Genomic DNA, 22,983 nt, shown 5'->3' on the forward strand with positions numbered 1-22,983 from the left:
TCTGAGCCCCTCCGGGCCCTGACAAGAAAGGACACCGTCTGGAATTGGGGTCCGCTGGAACAGGCGGCCTTCCATGACATTAGGGGCGCCCTCATGCCGAGGACACGATGTCATTCTTCGATCCCGCCTTACCATCGGAAATCATCGTTGATGCGAGCCCATTCGGCCTGGGGGCGGTGTTGACACAGATTGACCGTGATGGCGGCGTCCGGCCAGTCGCATATGCCAGCAAGGCGCTGTCAGATGCCGAACAACGCTATTCGCAGATTGAGCGCGAGGCTCTGGCGGTGCTGTGGGGATGTCACCATTTCCGGCTTTATGTACTCGGACGCCCGGTGACAGTGGTTACTGACCACAAACCTCTGCTGCCGATCCTAGCGGGGTCGTCATCCAAACCGCCGCACGCATTGAGAGGTGGATGCTGGCTCTCTTAGAGTATGGGGTGACCCTGGTTTACAGGCCAGGGGTAAACAACGCTGCTGACTATCTATCCAGACACCCTGGAGCGCCTGGAGAAGGAGATTGTGACGTCTGTGAGCAAGAAGCTGAGGAGCATGTCCAGGTCGTGGTAGAGGCTGCCACGCCGAATGCCATGCCTCTCCAGGAGCTGGAGGCTGTGGCGGCACAGGATGAGTGCTTCAAAGTATTGAGGCAGTCCATGCAGCAGGGCTCCTGGAAGTCAGCGCTTGAGGCCCTGGCGGAACGCACTCAGGAGGCCCGGACTGGTCTAGAACAACTATGGAAGGTTCGTGAGGAACTGTCTTTCTCGGCGTCGGGCCTGCTACTTCGGGACGACCGGATTGTGGTTCCCCAGTCAAAGGTGGGTGAGGTGATCGCGCTGGCACACCGGGGCCACCAAGGGGCTGCCAAGACCAAGGCCCGCCTCCGGATGAAGGTGTGGTTCCCCGAGCTGGAACGCAAGGTGGACGAGTTTGTGGCGGCCTGTGTCTGGTGTCAGGCAGCCTCGCCCTTACAGCGGGAGCCGGTCATTGAGGCGATGCCGAGGGGGACCCATCCGTGGGAGGTGGTTCATGCCGATTTTGGGTCCACCACCATGGGCACCCACTTCTTGGTCCTGGTGGACGAGTACTCCCGCTACCCCGAGGTGGAGTTCGTGGAGTCCGTGGCGTTTGAACACGTGGTGGTGGCGGTGGAGAAGTTGTTCGCGGCTCATGGATTCCCTCACACGCTATGTTCGGAAATGGTGCGCCTTTTCAGGGTGAACGATTTGCTGAACTGATGGTGAGCTGCGGGGTGGTGCACCGAAAGATCATGCCCCTGTGGCCTCGAGCGAATGGGGAGGCAGAACGCCTGATGAGGACCCTCAATAAGACATTTAGAATTGCCCAAGGCCACGGGCAGTCCCTACAGAGAGCCCTGTACCAATTCTTGAGAGTATACCGCACCACGCCACAAGCGTCCACGGGGGTGGCCCCGGCAGAGGCGATGTTCAGGAGATGTCCGCGAGGGCTATTGCCGGAGGTCGGAGAGCGGGAACCTGCGGTGATTGACGACCAACGGGTCGAGATGGACCGGCAAGCAAGAACTGAGCAAGAAAACGTGCGGAGGGGGCTTCGCCCACAACAGCTGGAGCCGGGCGATGAGGTTCTCATTCCCAATCGACACCCGCATGGGAAACTCTCTTTGCCGTACGAGCCTGAGCCGCTGGATGTCGTGGCCGTCCGGGGCTCCATGGTGACGGCGTCGGATGGACGGTCGGAAGTGACGTGGAATGTGAGTTTCTTCAAAAAGATCAGACCCCCAGAACTGACCCACCTCCTGACCCGGACCTGGGAGGAGTCCTAGAGAACGAGGGAGACTCACCCTGCATGCCGGAGTCCCCAGTGCGGGGTCCGTCGGCGGACCGATCACCCGTGCCGGAGGCGAGCAGGAGGTACCCCCAGAGGACTGGGCGAGGGAAACCAGCTCGCCTCACCGATTACGTGCTGGGACAATTGGCTGAGAATCCCGAGGGTGAGAAAGTCTAGTTAAGGGGACCCGGGTGGATGCTAATAAAGGGGTGCTCATGGGACAGGGTTTGTGTGATTTGTCTGTGTTGTCCCATTGTTCTCATGACTTGTTTCAGTTGCAGTGTTTTGTAGTTTGCAGTTAAGAGTTTAATGATGGTTGTTGGTTCTCCCCGAAAATGGAGGAGTGTGGCGCTGCCCGATGACGGGCGCGCACGCGGCGGCGTGACGTTGCACGCCGTCACGTTCAGTATAAATAAACGGGGCGTTTCCCGGCCGCATCAGAGCGACCGGGAAGCCCGAACCAAGACGGACGTGTTGGTCTGTGTTCTTAGGGCCGGGGCTTACGGCGAAGCGCGCGGGGGGCGCCAGTCACCCTCAACAGTGTAAAAAACCGTAAACAGAACTCATAATGTGGTATTTGTATTGCATTCACACCCGGGATGGGCCATTAGTCAATCAGATGGCTGTAACAGCAGGCAAGAATATATATTCTCCGCCCACTGTGCCAGCCACCTGAGGCCCTTCCCCGGATGGCGACATTTAAAAAAAAAGTTTGTATTTGGGGAGGCAACAAGGAGCTTCTCCCTGTTACTGCCCCACTCCCCCATCCCTCCAAACCAAACCAAACCCAAACCTCTTCACACCCATTCCCTCCCTACTTACCTGGAGGACCAGATCTTTATGCTCCAATCTGGCGCACCTCCCGCTCCGATCGCCAAAGGGACTTGGCCCCTTTTCCATATGGCGAGGCAATCTTTTTTTTTTCATTCAGCGATTGGTGTCGCTTATGGCAGCCAATCTCCAGAGAAAAAAAGAAAGCCATTCATGCCCCCCCCCCCATGAACCCTGGGGAGCTAATGGCTTTCACACCCGGGAGAGGGAGGGATGGGGGCTGGGAGCTGGGGGGGTGAAGGGAGGGGCAGGCGGACATGGACCGTAGCAGCCCACAGCCCTCTCCGTGGCTCGGAGTGGCGGCCGATTGCCTCCCATGTCCAGCCCCCCTGCCAGGGCGTGAAAGCCATATTATTCTGTTTTTTAAATGATTATTTTAATTACCAAATAAAGTTACCATAATGAGAATCTCTGTGGTGGTTTCCACTGAGCTCACCAAGTGAGTTTGGAGACTAGACACTTACTATGTCATTTATGTATTTTAAAAGCCCAAGACTCACTAGAGGCAAATAGGGGATAGTGCAATGTTGAAACCATGTTATGCACTATAAAGTTAACTAAATAGGCCATAATTAAAACAAACACACACTATAATGTAATTCAATTAGTGATCCATGACAGCTCAAATAGGCATTGGCAAAGCCAATAGTTTTTGGCATTTACTGCTGTTTTTTGAATTTTGCATTTATTGGCATCGGCGTGCAAGGGGGAGAGCGCAGAGCTTCATGGGAAGATGAGAGAAGAGATGCAGGTAGGCAAGAGAATGAGAAAGGGAGGAAGAAAACAAGAAAGGAAAAAGACCCAATCGCGAGAGGATAGCATTAATGATGAGGAAGAGGAAATATGAGCAAGAAAGGGTTGGAGTGTAAGAGAAAAAGTATGGGCTGCTAATGCACAGCAGCGAACGGTGAGAGCGACAGTGTACAGAGACAGCTCGAGAGACATTGCGATGGCGCACAGAGAGAGCCCGAGAGACAGCACGAGAAGAAAGAGCAACGGGCACGGAGAGAGAGAGAGCAACAGTGTACAGAGAGACAGAGAGCAAACAGAGATAGTGAGCACAAAGAGCGAGTGGCTGTGAACAGTAAGAGAGAAACACCATGGGCGTAATTTTAGAGGGGACAAGGATGTTTATCCCCCCCAACTTTCGTGGCACACGATTCTGTCCCCATTCATTTGGCAGGGGCAGCTTTTACTTTAGATGTCATGCCCCCCAACATTTTCAGCAAAGTTACTCCACTCTGCAACACTGTACAGAGAAAGAGAGAGACAGTGCACAGATAAAGCGACAACACACTGAGAGCAACAGAGCACACAAAGAGAATGACAGCGCACAGAGAGAGAAAATGACTTACATACAGAGTGCATGAGCAATAGCGCACAGAAAGGGCGCGATAGTGCACAAAGAGAAAGGGAGCGATAGCGCAGAGAGAGGGAGTGAAAGCACACAGAGGAAGAACGCAACAGCACACAGAGTGGGACAATGCACAGAGAGCAACAGCACACAGAGAGTGACAGCGCACACAGAGAGTGATAATGCAGAGAGAGAGAGAGCGACAGCGCACAGAGAGAGTGACAGCACAGCGAGAGAGAGGCATTGCACACAGAGACAGTGTAGAGAGAGAGACAGCACACAAAAAGAGTGATAGCACGCAGATAGCACGTAGATAGCACAGAGAGAGAGAGAGAGACAGTTCACAGAGAGAGAAAGTGACTGTGCAGAGAGAGAGAGAGAGAGAGAGAGAGAGACAGAGACAGCATAACGAGTCAATGCTTGTTTGAAATTACTATAGTGATTTGTTTGTTTACATCGGATCTATTACAGGTCCCCCCAACTACAGCCATGGGCGTAATTATAGGGGGGGCAGGGTGTTTTGTCCCCCCCAACTTCTGTGGCATGCCTTTTTGTCCCCCCATCTTTTGGAAGGTGGGCAGGGGGCCGCAATCATCAATTATGTAATTAGACAGCGCGAATCCGCTGGGGTGACTCAAAGTCAGCAGCCAGGTGCTGAACTGGGTGTTGCAGGGCCTGGCGCCTGTGCTGTCACGCTAGTAGCAGCACTTCAGGGGGCCAGCGGCACAGAGCATCACTTTCCGGCTTCGTGTTCGTGCGACATATAGACAGGAACTAGGAAGCTCATTCAGCTTCCTGGTTTCTGTCTGGAGGCGCATGAGTGCGAAGAGGTTAGATCAGTGTAACATGAGCCGTGGCCCAGGCAGCATTTGAAAGCAAAGAGCAGAGGTACTTTTTTCTTTTTTTTAAATCATTTTTAATTGTGTTTTTTATTTTGTGGAGGAACTGTCCAAGCCCTCTGAGGCAAAATACATGCAAGCTTCCTAATTAGCATCCAACAGAAGTGACTTTACAGAAAAGGACATTGCAAGGTGCCTCATCAGTGGTTGATGCTTGGAGGCACCAAGAAAGTGACTTTAGAAAAAGTTTCCATAGATAAGCCAAGTGACAAATAACTTTGTGGTGCAAAATACCTAAATTGCACTATTGTTATATGTGGAGCAACTCTATAGTCATCAGGCTTTTCCATTATAATAGCATGATACATTAACCTAAGCTTTGAACTGAATCAGAATCAATTACAGAGCTGCAGATAAGGCACAATGTGATTAAATAATTTGCTCAGGATCACACACTTGGTTAAATGGTGAAACTGGGATGTGGACAATTTAAGTGATCGTGCACATCTTTCTAGGCTTAGCTGATATAGATATTAAGGTTTTGCTTTACATTTCATGTGCTTATTACTTATATAATGCATATAACATATAATGATTTATAGCAACGCATTGGAAGCAAACCACATTATATAATACACTAGCCTTTCAAAGTAAACTAACCATGCACGTCATACATTGTCATACAAATATTTTGAGCAATGCGAGTATGGCTTTAGTTTCATTCTCCCCATTCTGCATGCAAAGTCACAATAGCAACATGCAGATTAATGTGAGCCTAACAAATCCTACTTGGGTTTTAAAGCCATAGTAATTATTTCATAAAGTACGCAACATTATGCACCCTTCTCACTTCTCATCACTCCCTCCCATTCCCATTTCTAAGGGTAATACTCTGTTGATACAGAGCAACGTGCAGACCCTCTGCTTCCCGGCACTCCTTGGGACATTGTTCTGGCAGCGGGACACCTCTACCCTTCGGAACGGGTAAGGTGTCATGCTGCCAGGACAATGAGCGTGCTGAGCAGGAATTGCTCAGCGCACATTGTATTGCCAGCGGGACACTTTTGCTGTTGGGCACCCTCTTTGATGTGCCGAATGGGAGAGATGTCCCAATTACAAATATCCCGGTCTGGCTCTTAAAAAATCTATTGGTGTCACGACCCTCAGCACTAATCCCCACTGGCACGCCCATTGGCCAGGTGGAATCAGACTTCGGATCACAAATAAGGCCTGGCATCCGCTTCACAGGCCCTCTTGGGGCCAGTCCTGGTGCCTTCGGCGCCAGGCTCATATATAGGGAAAGACATCAGTTAAGGGAACTACTTTATTCAGGCTTTCAGCCAACATGGAGGCATCCACATAGCTTGATTCCTAGAACCAAGCTTGGTATAGTGTTTTGGGTGTGGTGGCCTAGGGACTACTTTACCTGGACTACTTTGCAGAGACTACTTAAACCACACCCGAACAAGACAACACACTTCGTGTTACTTTGCTACTAGCAACGTGACGCTCACCGTGTCCAGCTTCTCACGAGCCTGGCAAGATCCGGACCTGCAGAAAACAACAAAGAACATCGTAAGCAGCAGAATTTTACCTGCAATCTCCATCCTTCACTGTTCACAGCTCCTGGGCAGCTTCATGTGGATGGTTCGCCACCCGGATCGAAGGACCTGAGAAAGGAAGAAAGACATCATTAAAGAAGGAAGTAGAGACACTTCAACCACAAATTGCTTAGAGACTTACCTGTCTGGTGGTTATTCGACCGGTATAGCTCCGGAACTCCATCCGCGCTGGGAGCACACCGCGACCTACGAAAAAGAGAAAACACAGGTCAGTGAAGACAAGACTTTGCTGCGCTGCAATAAAACGCCTACTTACCGCATCACAGCGCTATTGTGCGTCATCATTATCGGCGAGAACCAGCCTTCCCAGTTCGCCAAGCGGATGCCCCGCTGACCTAAGGGAGATAAAAGAGACATTAGCAAACAGAGAAAAGGCATGCAAGAATAACAACTCCATAAACCGCAATAAGACCTACCTGAAAGACATTACTTGGGCTGCTCTCAGTGAAGTAACTGGACCGCAGATGCCCACGAAAGACCACGCGCCCCTGCCCAGAAAGCAGAACAGAGAGCCCACCAACTTCAATAACAAGGTGAGAAGAGAACCAGGAGGGGCTGAGATTAAAGGGAGGTGGGAAGGCTTACCTTGGCTGTCCACTCCTAAACATAGTCTTCATTTCCAGGCAGAATTACACCGAGAACCACACCAAAGAATCATTGAAAAGGGCACCGTCCAACTGGCTGGGTGGCGTCCCTGTGGATACCAGGTGAGTTTAACATGGGGGGGTATCTTGACCACCCCCTTGAGACTCTCCTTCTCGGTACTCCACTGCTTGGAGCCATTTGAACACAGCAAAACATACCTTAATTTTAATCGGTCAGAATCTTGTCGAAAAAATCTATCAGCACATAGACATATAAGGTGCTGTGCAGAACCCACATTTGGATATATATGGCATTAAACATTCTATACCAATTAAATTTGGTCACCCACTGCACTGCATTAACCAATGGTTTCTGCCTTTGAATGAAAGGAAAAATAAGGCACATTGCTGACATTCCATAATGTCTGGTCTGCTCAATGGACGTTGTGCCACTGTTTCCATGTGTTATTGTAAATGTACATATAAATGTTGTGTGCACACAGTGTATGTCAGTGTAGGCTCTGGGTGCAAGTGTGTGTGAGTGAGAGTGTGTGCAAGCATATGTGTGTTGACTTTTGTGTCTGAATGAATGATACATAATGCATTGTTTGATATGTTCTAGTGGAATTAAGTTTGTGAATGTTATGTTGTGTCACTGGGTGCATGGCAGGCCGACTGAAGATGTGTGGAGGCCCAATAGAATTTTAAAGATACACCACCAGTCTTATGAAAGTTATAACAGAGCATTTGCAATGGACTCTTGTGGTGTAGTAGTTTAGTCTTATCCCTCAGGGATTTAGGTTGTTTGACCGACTTTCAAAATCAGGGCGGAATTAACCGTAGTCATTTTCGCTGCAAATACATTTTACCTCGGTCCAAAAAACCAAACCCATGTCCACTCAAACTGCCAGTACACCCATAAACCCCCCACTTACCTTTTCTCCATCCGCTGCCTCTCCTATATCCTGCAGCGTTAGATCCATCCCTTTAACACAGGTCAGATCTGACGCTGCAGTGCCTCTTTTTCTTTTATTGTTGGGTCCACTGCCACCAATGCTGAGGAAGCGGGGGACACCCCCGCAAATGCAGAAGCCAAAAATACTGAACATGGGCTGAGGGGGCCCCCCTTGCAACCTCTGCTCTTCATGCTCGGTATCTTCGGCTTCGAACTAATGGTGGTGACCGGATTCAGTCAAATCTACCATTCGACCAATTTTCCTTTTAACAATTTGGCCGAAACGATCCCTCAGAGCCACCATCCACCATCCCTTCACCCCACCCCTCTCCTCAGTTGTTGTCATGATGCCTACCCCCGGAGCACCAGGCCAGGCCCAGCACCCCCGGAAGCAGGCATCATGCCCTCGGGTAAAAGCCCAGCGGCCCCTTATAGGGGCTCTTTGGACTCAGTCCTGGCGCCTTTGGCGCCAGGCTCATGTTGGACATTAGTCCTGGCGCCATAGGCGCCAGGCTCATAAAGGGATGTGTTTTGTGCACTTACCTGATGCAGACCATGCTGCACGCTTCAGGCCTCCCTGAGACCTGAAAGGGACAATTTTTTCATAGGGACTATTTTTTCACTCGGGCGTGGCCAGGGAAGGATACATACCTAGTTGGGGAAGGATACATACCTGGGACTTCTTTGGAGGCTATTTAAGCCACGCCCAGACAGCAGCCCATGCTTCGCGTTGTTCTGCTTCCTGCAGCTTAACGCTCACCGTGTCTGCTCCTGCTCCTGGACTCCAGCCACGCCCGCCTCGAACCTGGAAGACCTGCAAGGAAGGAAGAGAAGAGAAAGGTGAAAACCAAGGACTATTTCAAACTTCTTACCTGCATCCGGAATCTTCTCGCCAGCATCCCTGAAGAAAGACTTCCATTTAAAAGCATCCCGTTGCTCGCTGCAGCGCCACACTTCACTCACCTGTCCTCGAGACATCTCTCGGCTCCATCGCGGGTGTCAGCATCGGACGCCACATCTCTGCACCTAGGGGAGAGAGGAAGAAACAAAAGGTGAGCAGAAGGAACACAGAAGGAAAGCCTGATTAACAGCCATAATACTTACCGGCTTTTCTTCCACATTTCGGGTCGACGCCGCCCCGTTGGCAGGTACCGTACCCCAGCCCCTATGGGGAAAGGACAAGAGACATTTCTGGGGAATGATAAGGACATTTAGAGGGATCGCCGTCATCACTACTCACCTCAGCAGTTTAACCCCTCGACGCATCGTCTTCATTCTGCACCTGAAATAAAGGACAGATCACAGGTTAGAAAGACAACATAAAGGGGGCCTCACTTGAACTTTGAACTTTCATACTTACGGTGCATCGCTCAGGAAAGTCAAGTGGATTTTGCCAGCGCCATTCTGAAAACCAGTGAAGTAACTGGACGAACGCGCGACCCTGCACCAGAAGCAGGATGGAGAGTTCATCCTTCCAAACCATAAGGTGAGCTTAAACCGGGGTTTGGAGGAAGTTACAGAGGAACGAAGGAGGAAAGGGGGGAGCTAGCACACTATTCTGCAGACTGTTAATCCCCTTTCTCATCTTCAGAAGGATATTCCTACGGGCCAGGCAAGCACGATTTGGAGGTCCTGTCCAATCGGTGTTCCGGGTCCTGCGCATCACGCTACAAGAGGCCACAGCAATCCAGACTAGACCAGCGCCCCCGTGGGAACCAGGTGAGCGTTACAGTTGTCATGTTCCCCCCAACATTTTCAGCAAAGTTACTCCACTGACTGCAGCTCCCAAATGAAAGCCTTATGTATCACAGTGATTCTGAGTCTTTTGTTCACCCAACTTTGTGTGTATGCTATCCCACATATTGTCAAGTGTGTTGCTAGGCGTGCAAGATGCTCTTTGTCGGGGTTCCTCTGCCGGTTTTTCATTACCTGATGTTTACTGCAGTCAGAACTTATGTCAGGAACGTACTTTGCGTGGAAGTTGGTTTCTCAGAAGCATAACAGTTCAGAAGCTTAACAGTTAGGTGAGTTGTGTTTCCTCTTCCCTTATTTGTTCTTTGCCCGACCTCTTTCACCGCCTTACGGTTGTGTGGTTGTCACATACACACCCTGCTGTCACACTCCCAATATTGCATTGTCTTTATCTGTTCTGCTCAAAGTCCTTCAAACATATCACATCGGCACAACCTGCATAGTTGCTGCAGATATCATGAATTCCTTGGGTCTTATGTGGAATCCAGCAAGCAGTGTGTTTTTACATATAGTTTGTGTGCTACTTCATGCGCAATGGCTTCAATTGACGCTAATTGGTTAACTTTCCTGTCAGAGTTTCTAATTGTGCTAATGCATATGTTGCTTCTGTATCGGACTGGACTCTTAACATCTATGGGATGATTGTCCACTATATATTGTTGCACTGTGACGGATTTGGTGTAGACACCCTGGCTTTTTTATTTGTATTAATACAATGATTAAGGTAATTCCATCTCGGAAAGGGAAATCTGCTAATCAGATTCCCCTTTCCATAAACTCCATGCCAAAACCAGGGTGTGTGCCTGTGCCCTGATGCATCAGTATCCTGATCTGCAGCGCCTGACCTACCAGTGTCACGGAGCAGGTTGAGAGGTCACAGGTGTCGTTTTGACTCCTGCCGTGACAACTAAGCCTCTGCAGCATAGAGGCTGCATTTAAGATATGTAACCTTGTTCCAAAACCCTATAATTATGTGTCTACCCCCTGGTGGCAGAATAACCTTTGTATACATACCAAACCTGAGTTATGGTATGCTGGATGATATTCTCATAATTATCACAGCCACAGCTATTTAATATCACCCTTGCCAGCTCCTATGATCCAAGCTCAGCTCTGGAAGGTGATGTGTATTCTGGCCACACAGATTTGAGCTTGCCAAATGGCAGGACAGGAACCTGAATGGCCATGCCTCTTCTTTGATCTCTTTGTGGGAGCATGTAACAAAATCCGCCAGAGAGAGATGCATCACAAGCAGCTGTCTTTGGCCCAAGCATCAAAGGAGAACACCCATTTGAAGGGAGTAGCCTCATGCCAGGGTGCTGCATTCCAAATGACATTTGCTCCTGGTGAGAAGGGGGTGGTCTTAAAATAGATAGGGGACTCTGAACAGTGGAGGAAGACTTCCACCATTTTGTTTCTCTCTGTCTCTCTCCTTCCTGTCCCTTCTACTACCTCTGGAGCAAAGCACTTTGGATGTGATGACTGAAGGGCAAAGTCCACTTCTTTCAAGAGCGGGGATTGGACCACTAAAGCAGGTTAGCTCTAGTCCAATCAACTGCAAAAATGTACCTTTAAAAGAAGGTGTTTCACACCACTTCTTTGAATCATCTTTTGGAATCCAACCTTTGAAGTAGATTTCACTGCACCTCTGTTGGGAGAGTTGATCTTTCCGAAGTCCTCACTCAGTGAGGGGAAGGCAGAGTCTAAGGCAGAGGGAAGCCATGACCCATATCCAGTGGTCAAAGTGAGCGGGAGCGGTTGCGAGCAGTGCTCCTCTACTTTTTTAAATTAAGTTTTACAGGCCCTATACTTTTATTTTAAAAAGAAACCATTCTGGAACGGTTTAGTTTCAAAATAACAGTGTAGGAAGAAGTTGAAACTTGCACTTTCAGTGCACTCCACTGAACATACCCTTAAACACCAGGCAAATGTGTTTGGGGTTTGTATTGTGTGTTGTAGGGGGCGGGGCAATGGGGTTTGTGAGGAGCGGGGCAGGCTAGCAGGGAACATAGTTCCACAACTTCTTTATGTACACTTCAACCACTACCCATAACCATCCCCATGGACCAGTGGAGGTGAACTTGTGCTGGAACAAGACCTGCCTCTCTGCCAGACACAGCGGTACCCAGGACCTCACAGTGTTGAAGGACACCTGAAGTTGTGTGCCAGCCTCTCCTGTGTTTGGGAGACTGAGAACAAGGATCCCTGAGTCCCAGAAGTGGGACTTGCAGCAACCTGGGGAGTTAACTGTTGCTTGTGTAATATCTGGCTCTCTGCCAGCCAGAGAGGTACTCAGGACCGTACCGTGTTGAAGGATCCATGCAGTTGTGTGCCAGCCTCCCCCAGTTGTGGGAACTGGAGAACATGACTCCTCTTGCCTTTGCTTCATTATTTAGAGTGCTACGATCTCCCAGCCTTGCCTATTCTCTGTTCTTTCCTCACCGGTGGGTTTTGTGTAGTCTTTTTTTATTTTGTCATTTTGCAGATGGTGTGTTTTATTGAAGTATATCTATTTTTAAAGGACTTTGAACATTCCATTTATTTTAGACTGTTATGCTTTGCTGTTTGAATCGCTAAAGAATCACATTCACAATCCTCTTAAGAGCATAGTCTTTCCTCGGAGGAGGTATATCCCTTAACTGTGCCTGTTTTACCATTATGACTGTGTTGGTTCTTGGTTTGTAGCAGTGTGAGGGCTGAGTTGGCATTTTAGTCACGACTTATCCTTGTATTTCTGCAGTGTAGAATCCAATTTGTTACATGCAGGTAGTGGTAGAGTCATAATGAGGATAAGTCCCATTAGTGGCTTTATTTATGTTTGCGCTTGGTTTTGTGCATTATTTGGGGTTTCATAGGGCCCTGAATATCTTATCTACATTTAGACTTGGCTTGTACTAAATTGGCATGACTTCAAGAAACTAACTGCCACGATATAAGAGCAGAAATATCAGATTAACAAAGGGAAAGAGCTGTCAGGCTATGCCCAACACTGGGACCCAATGCATAGATTTATCAACATCACGTTCCAAGGGATGGCATGTAACTAGTGGTGGGTGAAATGTCTTCCTGCAAAGCAAAAAGTGAGAAATTTAGACCGGAATCCGCTTCCGCCTCTAGAGCAAAATCAGCTACGGTTCTGCCACCACTGAGTTTTTACACAGATTTGTATGGTTTTGCGTGGAGCGTGGTGTTTCGTTTCCATGATGGTTTCGTGCAGAGAGACGATAAACTTTGCACATGTCTTTTTAGATCCATGCTAGTTTCATGCAGCAACATGAGAAACTTCATGCATCATTTTTATTCAAACTGTGTTAGTTGTGTGCAGTGCCACAAGAAACTTTGTGCAGTTTTTCAATTCGTGCAAGGTTCGTGCAGCGGCACGAGAATGTTTGTGCAGCTCTTTTTCTATCTGTGCGTGATTCGCGCAATGGAATAAGAAACATGGTGCAGCTATTTTTTATTCATGCTGTGTTCACGCAACAGCACAAGAAACTTTGCAGAGCTCTTAATGATTTGTTCTGAACACAGGGGTGGCGGAACGGCGGATTGGGGCAAAGCAGATTGAAATTGCACAGATTTCGATCTTTGACAGCTGGTGCAAGTGAATCTAACAATTTCAGCCAACCCTACATGTAAACAGTAAGAATCCTTGTGGGTTTCTGAGGCTTTTTGGTGTCTGAGAATAATTGGACACGAAATGGGGGCTCCATCAAACCTTGGGGAGTAAATTCCTGCAGTGGTCTATTAGCTTTTGTGATGCTGAAAATGCATTGGAGGGACAAGGCCTCCCTATCCTTGTCCTGTATTCCTTTTTCATTTGTGTTCTGTATTGTTTTCTGCCCAGGAGTCCATGTGGGACTCCTGGCAGTTCATCTCTTCCTATTTTTGGTTTGGTGTACAGACCCATGGGATACCCTTATGGCACCCATAGAAGGGGGTACAACCCTGTGCCCCTAGTGTATGTTTTTGGGCACCTGTGTGTGGCCCACAGAGAAGGTTATGGGCTGGTGGCAGCTCCATGCTGAATCTGGCAGATGCTCTGAGTGTCCTCCATTTTGGGATACCCAGGCCCTGCCATTGGAATCAGTTGATTCCTGATAGGAAACAAGCTGGCACCTGTGGCCTCTTGCTTTCTATTGCCCGTTACCTTGTTTTCCCAAAGACCTGTGAAGCCCTGACTCTGTCCCTTCCCCCTGACTGGCTGTTGGGTAGCAGTTCCATATATGGTATTGTAGTGAAGTCCAGACCAGACTGGCTGGAGCCTTCCCAGTGACTGTATGCTGTGGGTACACCCTGTGGGTGGGACCTGGGTGTATGGAGTGTGTGACCAATATGCACTTCTTGTTGTGGATTTCTGGTTTCTGGTATGAAACACAATGACTGAGACAGCCCTGCCCGAAACTGGTATGAATGCAGTATATAGTGTTGAATGGCTGGGTACTTGTCCCAATACACATTCCTTGTTGTGAGTGTCTGAGAGGGAGGAGAATGGCCTGAATGCACTGTATGCCTGATCCGCTGACTGACTGCTGAATGCCCTTCTGAGTGATTGGTTGCCTGAGTGTGACCCAGCAGAATGAATGGGAGATCAACAGTATATCTGGGGGCCTCTCACTGCTAGAATGCGTTCAGAAGCTGAAGTCGACACTGATGCTTGATCTCGAAGCCGAGCCCAAAGACGAAGGTTGTCTGCTGTTACCTTCACCGCAATCTGAAAGCCGCCGTGATGTTGACTGATTCAAGAGAGGACCTGGTTAGGCACCCTCTTCCCGAGCTCCGAGGGACCATCGAGCACCGCTAAACTTCGCCAAAGCTCGACCACCGCTAACCTTCGCCAAAGCTCCCTGGAAGTCAAACCCTCGACAGGCAGCCAACCGAAGACGGGGACCGCCGAGGAGAACAAAGAGAAGCACACAACATTCAGTCCACCGTCGTCAACCAGGGTTCGCAGGGTTGCTATAACCGCTGGAGGCCCGTTGAAGCCGTGTTGCCCAGAAGCGGGGACCGATTGACGCCGTCCAATTGATGACCAGAGCTGCGACACTCCATTGATTAAGACATTCCAATCGAAGGAATCTCTCGACCGCACCACCGACCAATTTGTCCCGCCAGAGAAAGTCGAGGCTGCCCACGCGCTGAGGAGAATCCGCCGGTGGGTTTCCTGCCACCCGAAGACTGCAGAGACGTCGGACAACTCGACGCCCTTGCTGGGCCAAAGTTCTTCATAGATTCTTTGCGGTCCTGAACTATCGACCTCGAGATGCCCCGCACGCCTCATCCTCGCAGGACAACATTGACTCACCGTCGACTAGCACCGCCAGGACCGAAGCTGCTGCCTCAATGCCACCGAACTTTCTATCGAGGATCCTCAACGCCAAGTTCACTTTCTTCGAGGCCAATCGACGATCCGTGGCTCCTGCTTTAAAGGGAGTCACTCAAGAAGAATCCCTCAATGCCCCCTCAAGGAAATCTGCTATTCCAAGTACATTGGGGTGGTAGAAACATTTTAGAAGGAAATAAGGGTTATTGAACAATATATGGACTGGGCCTGTAGTATAGCTTTTATTTTACAGATTGCCCAGGTGGGGGGATCTCCACACAGAACTGAGTCTAGTGGTAGGGGCCAGTATTCTGCCAATTGTTCTAACCAACTGCTTTCCTCCTATGTCTATTGTCGGTTACCTTTATGAATTGATTTGTGTGACATTTGACCAGAGTACGGTTGATGCACTTTAATGAAATCTGATAATAATTGTGATACCACTTAGAACTGTATATATTTGCCATTATAGAATAACTGAGCACAAAGGGAGTTATTGTGATTGTGTATATAACTTGAACCTTAATTATATAAAGACTGTGTTTTCATTAATACAGTGTGTGGACATTCTTTTGTGGTTGATTGGGGACTACACTGTACTTAAGAACCCGCCTGCATCACCTCCTGAGAAGCTAGGCCTTGATTGCTCGTCCATTGCTACAGTAATAGACAATCTTGGCTGGGGTCCTCTGTGCCTCTCCTCTACCATATAGAGAGCAGGAGTGCAGACACCCCCCCCCCTCCAGTCTTTACACTGGTGGCAGCGGTGGGACGCTTATGGTTTTAAGAATCAGTGTATAACCTTGCCACTTACAAAATATCTGCACTTTGTTAAATTGAGGTTTAGTTGTGTGCTAGATAACTGCAGTACAAGCAATGGAATCTATTGCAAATGGTAAATTGACCAGGATGAGCTTAGAGGCTCTCCACAGTGCTTGTGAAGCCAGGGAGTTAGACTTTGAGGATAAGTCTAGGGCTGAGCTGCTAGCTGCCCTGGTGGACTACTACACTGATTGTGAAGCTCTTGATGGGGGGGATGCAACCATTGAGGCCCCTGCCCCTGGGGTTGCCATTGAATCTGATTCTGGGAATGCCACCACTCCTGCTGCCTCGGTTTCGAACTCCAGTACTGCTCTTCAGGGGGAAGCCCTGAAGACTGAACTTTTAAAATTGGAGCTACAACTGGAACAAAAAGTTGGAAACAGAAGCGGAGTTAAAGGAGGAGGAGTTGGCACAACAAGCAGCGCTCAAAGATAGGGACACTGAGCACCAGAGAATTCAGCTAGAGAAAGCTAGAGTGGAGACTTCAGCTAAACCAGTTGAGAGTGTCAGGTCCCCAGCCACCAAGTTTATGAAAGATTTGGTTGGTGTGTATGTTGGGGGCTCTGATATCCTCCAATGGATTGAAGCATTTGAAATGGCTTGTGCAATTCATGATGTTGATAGGAGAGATTGGGCTAAGTGTTTGTTAAGCAGAGTGCATCAGACTGGGTATGACTGTATTCTGAAACTGAGTGTGGAAGAAAGGGGTCAGTATGAGTGCATGAAGTCTGCTTTGATTGCCAAGTTTGGCAAGACACCTACCCAATACCTTAAAAGGTTCAGGGATTTTAAGAAAAGAGAGAATGTGTCTTGGGTTTACTGAGTGAGTGCTGCACATATGAACATGATGGGGTAGATTGATGGATACAAGGTGAACATTTTTTGTTGAATTGGCCCACCTTTTTGTTTTTTGAGCATTTTTCTGAAGCCTGTTCACCAGAGCTGCGTCAGTATGTTGCTGACCAGAACATTTTGGATCTCTTTAAGATGGCCAGGCTGGCTGACAAATGGGTCCTCCACCGGGTGCCCCATAAGTACTCCAGTGGGAAGGACAAGGACAAAGAAAAGGGGACCCCTCAGAAAGCTGAGGAGTCCCAAAATCAATCGCAGTCGAGGAAACCAAAACCTTCCACTCCTAGGACCCAAAAATCTAGTGGGGATAAGACCTCTGTGGGTGGGGATAAGAGTAGTGCTCCACCTTCTGCAAGGCAGGCTCCCAGTGGTTCCAGTACCGTACCCCGCACTCCTGGCACTTGTTGGGAATGTGGGGCTCTGGATCACAAGAAGGGTGTCTCCAAGTGTAAAAGTAAGGCACCTGCAGACCAGGCTGTCAGCCTGAGCTACCCTTACCCCATGCCAGAGGTGGAAGCCACTGTCCTACCCTCCTCTACAGGGATCACATTCGGTGCTCCTGTAGAGATTTCCCTAGTGTCCCTTGGGGCCTGGGACCAGTATGCAGAAGTACTGGCAACAATCCCACAGAACACCCATAGGTTTTTGAGAAGTGTCCTCTTGAATGGCCAGCCTTCTACTGGTTTGAGAGACACTGGGGCAAACATGACAGTGGTGGACAGGACCCTGCCCAAGCCAGAGGACCATGTAGGTGCTCCTCTGAGAACCACCAGGTTCGCTGGTGGGCCTCCCAAGTTATCGCCTGTAGCCTTAGTCACATTCATGATTGGAGACAAGACAGCAAAGCTTCCTGTCCCGTTCAGGGCAATGTCCCTGCTAACATTCTATTAGGAAATGATCTAGTAGAGTTGGGGTTGATCTCTGATGGTCTCCCATGACTGCTGCTGCCGTCACTAGGTCACAGGTGACACAGCGTCTGGCTGTGAGTCAGGTACCCGAGCCAAAGGCGAGGCATTGTGTGTGGTGGGGTGGGGCGGGGCTAAATTATCTTCTTCAAAAACTGTCAAGGACTAGCAAACCACACTTCAGTGATTAGAGTATTTGTTCTCAGACCCATGTTAACTATTGTTGGACGTTTCACTGTGTCGATTCAGGATATTTTGGCAGGATGACCTTAAGTTTGTAATTTATTTAGTATATGTGAAATATTGACAGCTTTTAGGTACATAGTTCTCGTCTGCTGCCTTCATTTATAAATATGACAGGATGCCTTGCAAAAAATTATGTATGGGGCCTTGAGGTGTCTCACAAAGAAACATACACATCACTTGACTGAATGTTATACTCCAAAGATGCTGGGAACTGGGAAATCAAATAGGGCTTGAGAATACCCCTATTCCGGGATAACTATATGGCTCTGCAGTCCCTGTCGGAGCTTTAGGATACAGAAGCCAGCACACTCCTCTTTGAGGTTCTAAGATCATATTGGCTCCTTCTTGAGTCCTGTATCATAATTAAAGCCCCCTGCTTTATTCACCAGGCACTGAGGGTATTAGCCCTGATTGCCACAAATGTTAAGTGGCGTCTATTGTCTATGAAGGTGATTGGGGTTTTCACTTTCAAGTCCTTTGTTGTCCACAGTTAAAAGAGGTGAAGAGCTAACAGTCCAGAAAAGATCTTTAGGCTTTCTTCTTCAAGAACTTTTCTGACCCTTGAGTCTCTTACATCTTCTGGTCTCTAACTCTGGCACTGGGTCAGGCTGAATGGACCAGTCCCTAGTCTGGGGGGCTACCATAATGAATGCTCACCCTTGAGAGCACCGGTTCTGCCTCATAGCTACCACCCTAGCCCCTGTATTTGTACTCCCTGGCATCTTTTCTTACTTGCTGACCCGGCTTGGTGGATTCCATCCCATCCCATGTGTTAACATTTCTTAGTGCTACTTAGCTGTGCCCAGTTACATTTCATTGCATTTATTGCCACTGTCTTGGTAAAGCATTGCCCGGTATGTGCAGGATTCCTATGCATGCCCCTCTGCACATACCCAATCCTTCAATCACTTACCTTCACAGTCTTGTAATAGTCAGGTCAGGTACATTGTTCTTGCCCCCTCCATACTTCACATGCATCAAAGTGATTGCTCACCTCTGATGCCTTAAAAATCATCCATTAATAAAAAATAAAGTACAAGGACCTAAGGAAACAACTAGTGGTGACACAGTCCAAATGAGCAGGCAGATGGGGAAAAAAGGGAGGCTCCAGGGGCTGGGGTGGTACACCCACTAGGAAATGAGACCCCTGGAGGTGGTATAAAGGAGAACTCCCAATGTATACAGCCCTATTCAATCTATTGCCCATTGCGGTCTCTATGAAAGCAAAGGACCAGGAACAATCCTAAAGTTCTTGTCATAGGTAGGACTTCTACAGCATCTAGATGCTCAGCCTTCTAACCCTCTTCCCAACACAAAATAAGTTCAGCAAAACATCTCTATGCTTCCATCAGTGAATGAGATGCAGGATGGTAGTGCTTCCATCAGTGAAGCAGATGCAGGATGGTGGTGAGAAACAGTACACTTTGACCATTAATCCCAACAAAATGGGCACTGTGACAGCCACACCTGTCTCCAAGATGGAGACGGGGACTTGAAAGGTGAGTACATTAACCTGCATGTGCTAGTAATGGGATGCATTTTACATGTGCAAGGCAGACAGAAATCGGCAGACTGCAAATCGTTTTTTCAAACAATATCAGACAGAACCTTTTTACCTGTACCAGAAGGAGTCATGATGAGGAGCAATGAGGACACCAAGACAGGTCAGCCTGGCTCCAAGATAGTGGAGGCAGTCTTCCAAGCACTGTGTCATCGCACTTACAAGCAATCATTGGACGTCAAGATGTAGAGAAGCGAGGTGGTATGCATGCGCGACACACTGATGAAGACGTGAGCGCCTCGCTCCTGAACGGCCGTTGGCATCCTGTGATCTTTACCCTGGTTGCCGATGTTCTGGTGTGACTATTCACACGTACCAGTGGCGGAATAGACTGCTAGCAGTTTGCTGCCCCCCCCACCCCTCACCTTTCTTGCACCCTGCAGGACCTGGCCCTGTGCAGAGCCACCATACTTCTGGGAGGCCTGACACCTTCCCTTCCCCCCCGTACGGCGCACAGTGAAGCGATACACAGCGGGCTGCAGTTGGGTGAGGGCACGTTGTAATACAGGAGGACAAGCAGCGCAGACCCGCCGGTACAAGGCCCGGGACGGGGGTGGACCAGAGAGAGGCCCATCTCCATGCTTGTGTATCCCAGGCAGCAGATAACCACGCAGAAGACGACAGGGTGCCCGGCCCGGGTAGATACACTGGGGCCCGGCCACTGAGCACATGCGCACCAAGAGACACTGTGGACACGAGGTGAGGAGCGCCGACCCTGCATTTCAGGGGGATGGTAGAAGACAGCAATGGACCCACAAAGAGGGCCTTGGCCGCAGAGACGACGCTGCCTGGGCCTGGAGAGACATTGACACTTCCCTAATAGGCCCACTTGGGCCCAGGAGGGGATGAGCAACAATGTGTGGGACACCCCACCGAAGAACTGACTGCCCACAGAACATCATCAGTCCCAGATACCCCAAACCTGCAATGGCGGGCTTTGCTGGGTAATAGCTGACTGGACTGCATCACTGAGCCCACCCTGTTAACATCGGCATTGACCTTTTCACAATTGACCTCGGGAGAATTTACCTAATTTAGAAGGTCAATTAGGACATATATGTGGGAGAAATCCCCTGAAACCCCCCACCCAATCCAAAACCCCCTGCAACCCCCCATCCAATCCCCTTATATTATTTATAATCCAAAACCAACCCAATACATATATAAAATAACTAAAATAATATAAAGGTCAATTGTGCAGAAGGTCAATTAGGACCACTATAATTAGGTCAATTGTGCAAAAGGTCAATTGTAAAGGGTCAATTTGGGTAATAGCTTAATGGCAGGTGAGGAGCTACTCAACACACATTCGCTGACGGGGGCATCACTGCTGGGGCCCTTGCTCTGTAATTATCCTTCAGGACTGGTACAGCTATCTCTAGGACTGCAGGTGGAAGGTCATAATGGTCAAGGACAAAACCAAAAAGCCGGCCCTGCAGAGCAAAATAGACCATTTCGCAGTGGGAGCTCTCCCAAGGCCAACTGCTGCATCAGAGGCCACAGACATGGGAGATGGACTACAGGATCTGCTCATCTCCCTTAACAATGTCATGAAGTCATTGGTGAACAAGGTCATCCCTGGAGGAAAAGATAGGTGGCTTGTCCACCGAGGTATCCTTCCTCCACCAGGATCTCCGCAACTTGGCTTCAAGAGTGGGGGAGACAGAACAAAGAATATTGGATTCGAAGGATGTCATTAAACAAATGGAGAAACAATTAGCCATGATCACCCAAAAGGTGACCCACCTGGAAAACAGAGCAGAAGATAATGAAGGGCGGGCACGCTGCAGCATTGTACGAATCATGGGGGTGCCGGAGAGAGAGGAAGGGCCCAGTGTGGAACTCTTCCACGAACAATGGACGCTATACTTCAGATGGCCCTCACCGCTGGCTCCATCACATGCAATGGCTACCTTATCGGATTCTATCCTGACTATACTAGGGAGGTCAAAAGGCTCGTCAATCCTTTGACTCAGTGAAAAAGATGCTACAATCACTGTCCATAAAATACACCTTGTTCTTCCCAGCACAGCTCAAAGTACACCACGAGGGCGCCACCTACTTCTTTTGCACACCAAAAAAAGCATGGGAATGGCTTTGAACTCCGATCCTGAACAGACCCACGCAACCACGATTACCAGAAGGTTGAGCAGGATGGAAACCAAGAGGCGATCAATCCCCGACCCTGTCTGACTCACAAACTGCAGAATAGCGTACACCTGTAAAGACCACGGAGGGCAGGGACAAACATGGATGACCAACGATGACCACCCAAGATGTTCGAACAGATAGGAGTTGTATGGGATACTTAATATTGGTGGCCGCCGACCACTAATGTGTGACTCATAGCAGCAGCCATGGCGGACACTCCGCAGATGAGTTACCTAGCTGTTTTGCGCCTGGATGGCGCACAGTTTAGGTTACAGGTGTTTCAGGTTAGGGGAAGTACAGGGAGGGAAACGGGAATGATTGATGTACATGTTGCATCATAGTGGGGGGAATTTCGGGTATGTTTTCTTATAGTTTGGTTTGGTTGGTCGCAAAGCTTGGTGGAGAGGTGAGGCGTAGGGCACAGACAGGTAATATGCTGGCTGCAGCAGAGGTACGGCCACGTCCGGCAACACAGAGGCCCAAGAGATGCACACGGATGCGCAAGGCACACAGGGGCCCCCTGGGGAGAGGACAACCGGGAAACCGGGGACCCGCCGCACACCCCCATGATATCTCTGTAGATTCCAATGGGACATGAAGGGCAACTAACCCAATGTCAACGGATTGGGCTTCAGCATCAAACGCAGATTGGTACTCCAGTTCCTCAATAGACACTCTCCTGACATCGCCCTCCTCACAGAGACACACCTGGTTGGTACGGAGTGCAGGTTTTTAAAAAGATCCAATCATGCAACAGCCTTTCACACAGGATTCTCTAGAGGGCCAAGGGAGGCGATGCTTCTCATACATAAAAGGGTTCCATTTCAGGTGGGAGCATCCAAACAGATTCAGGAGATTGATTTGTGGTAGTGACCGGGGAAATAGGGGGCAATACCTGGGGCATCATAGCTGTATATGCCCCCCCACCACTCACGCTGGAACTCCTAAACGACCTTCAAGCAGTGATGCTTGATAAGCAAGCAGATTTATCGGTGCTAGGGGGAGAATTTAATGAGGTAATGGAGGTGGGTAGAGACAGAGATCACAAGGGTAACAGCAACCCCGATCTCCGACCAAATTGAAATCCTTTGAGTCAGCATTTGGGTTGATGGATGCGTGGAGGATGCCACACGAGACAGAATCTGGGTTCTCATTTTTTTCCAATGCACATTCGTCCCTATCCCAGATCGACTACTTCTTCGTCCCACAAGACATGGCACATAGACCCGTGACCGCCACGTATCTTGCCAGGGGCATTTGGGACTACTCCCCCTTGCTCATTGCGCTTAAGAATGGGCAAACCAAATCTAATACTGCTTGGCACCTAAACGCATACTACCTCGGCATGCCGGAGGTGATGGAAGAGCTCTCCCAAAAA

Source organism: Ambystoma mexicanum, chromosome 12, assembly GCF_040938575.1.
Source record: "Ambystoma mexicanum isolate Mex_15411 chromosome 12, UKY_AmexF1_1, whole genome shotgun sequence".
NCBI classification, from domain to species: Eukaryota; Metazoa; Chordata; class Amphibia; order Caudata; family Ambystomatidae; genus Ambystoma; species Ambystoma mexicanum.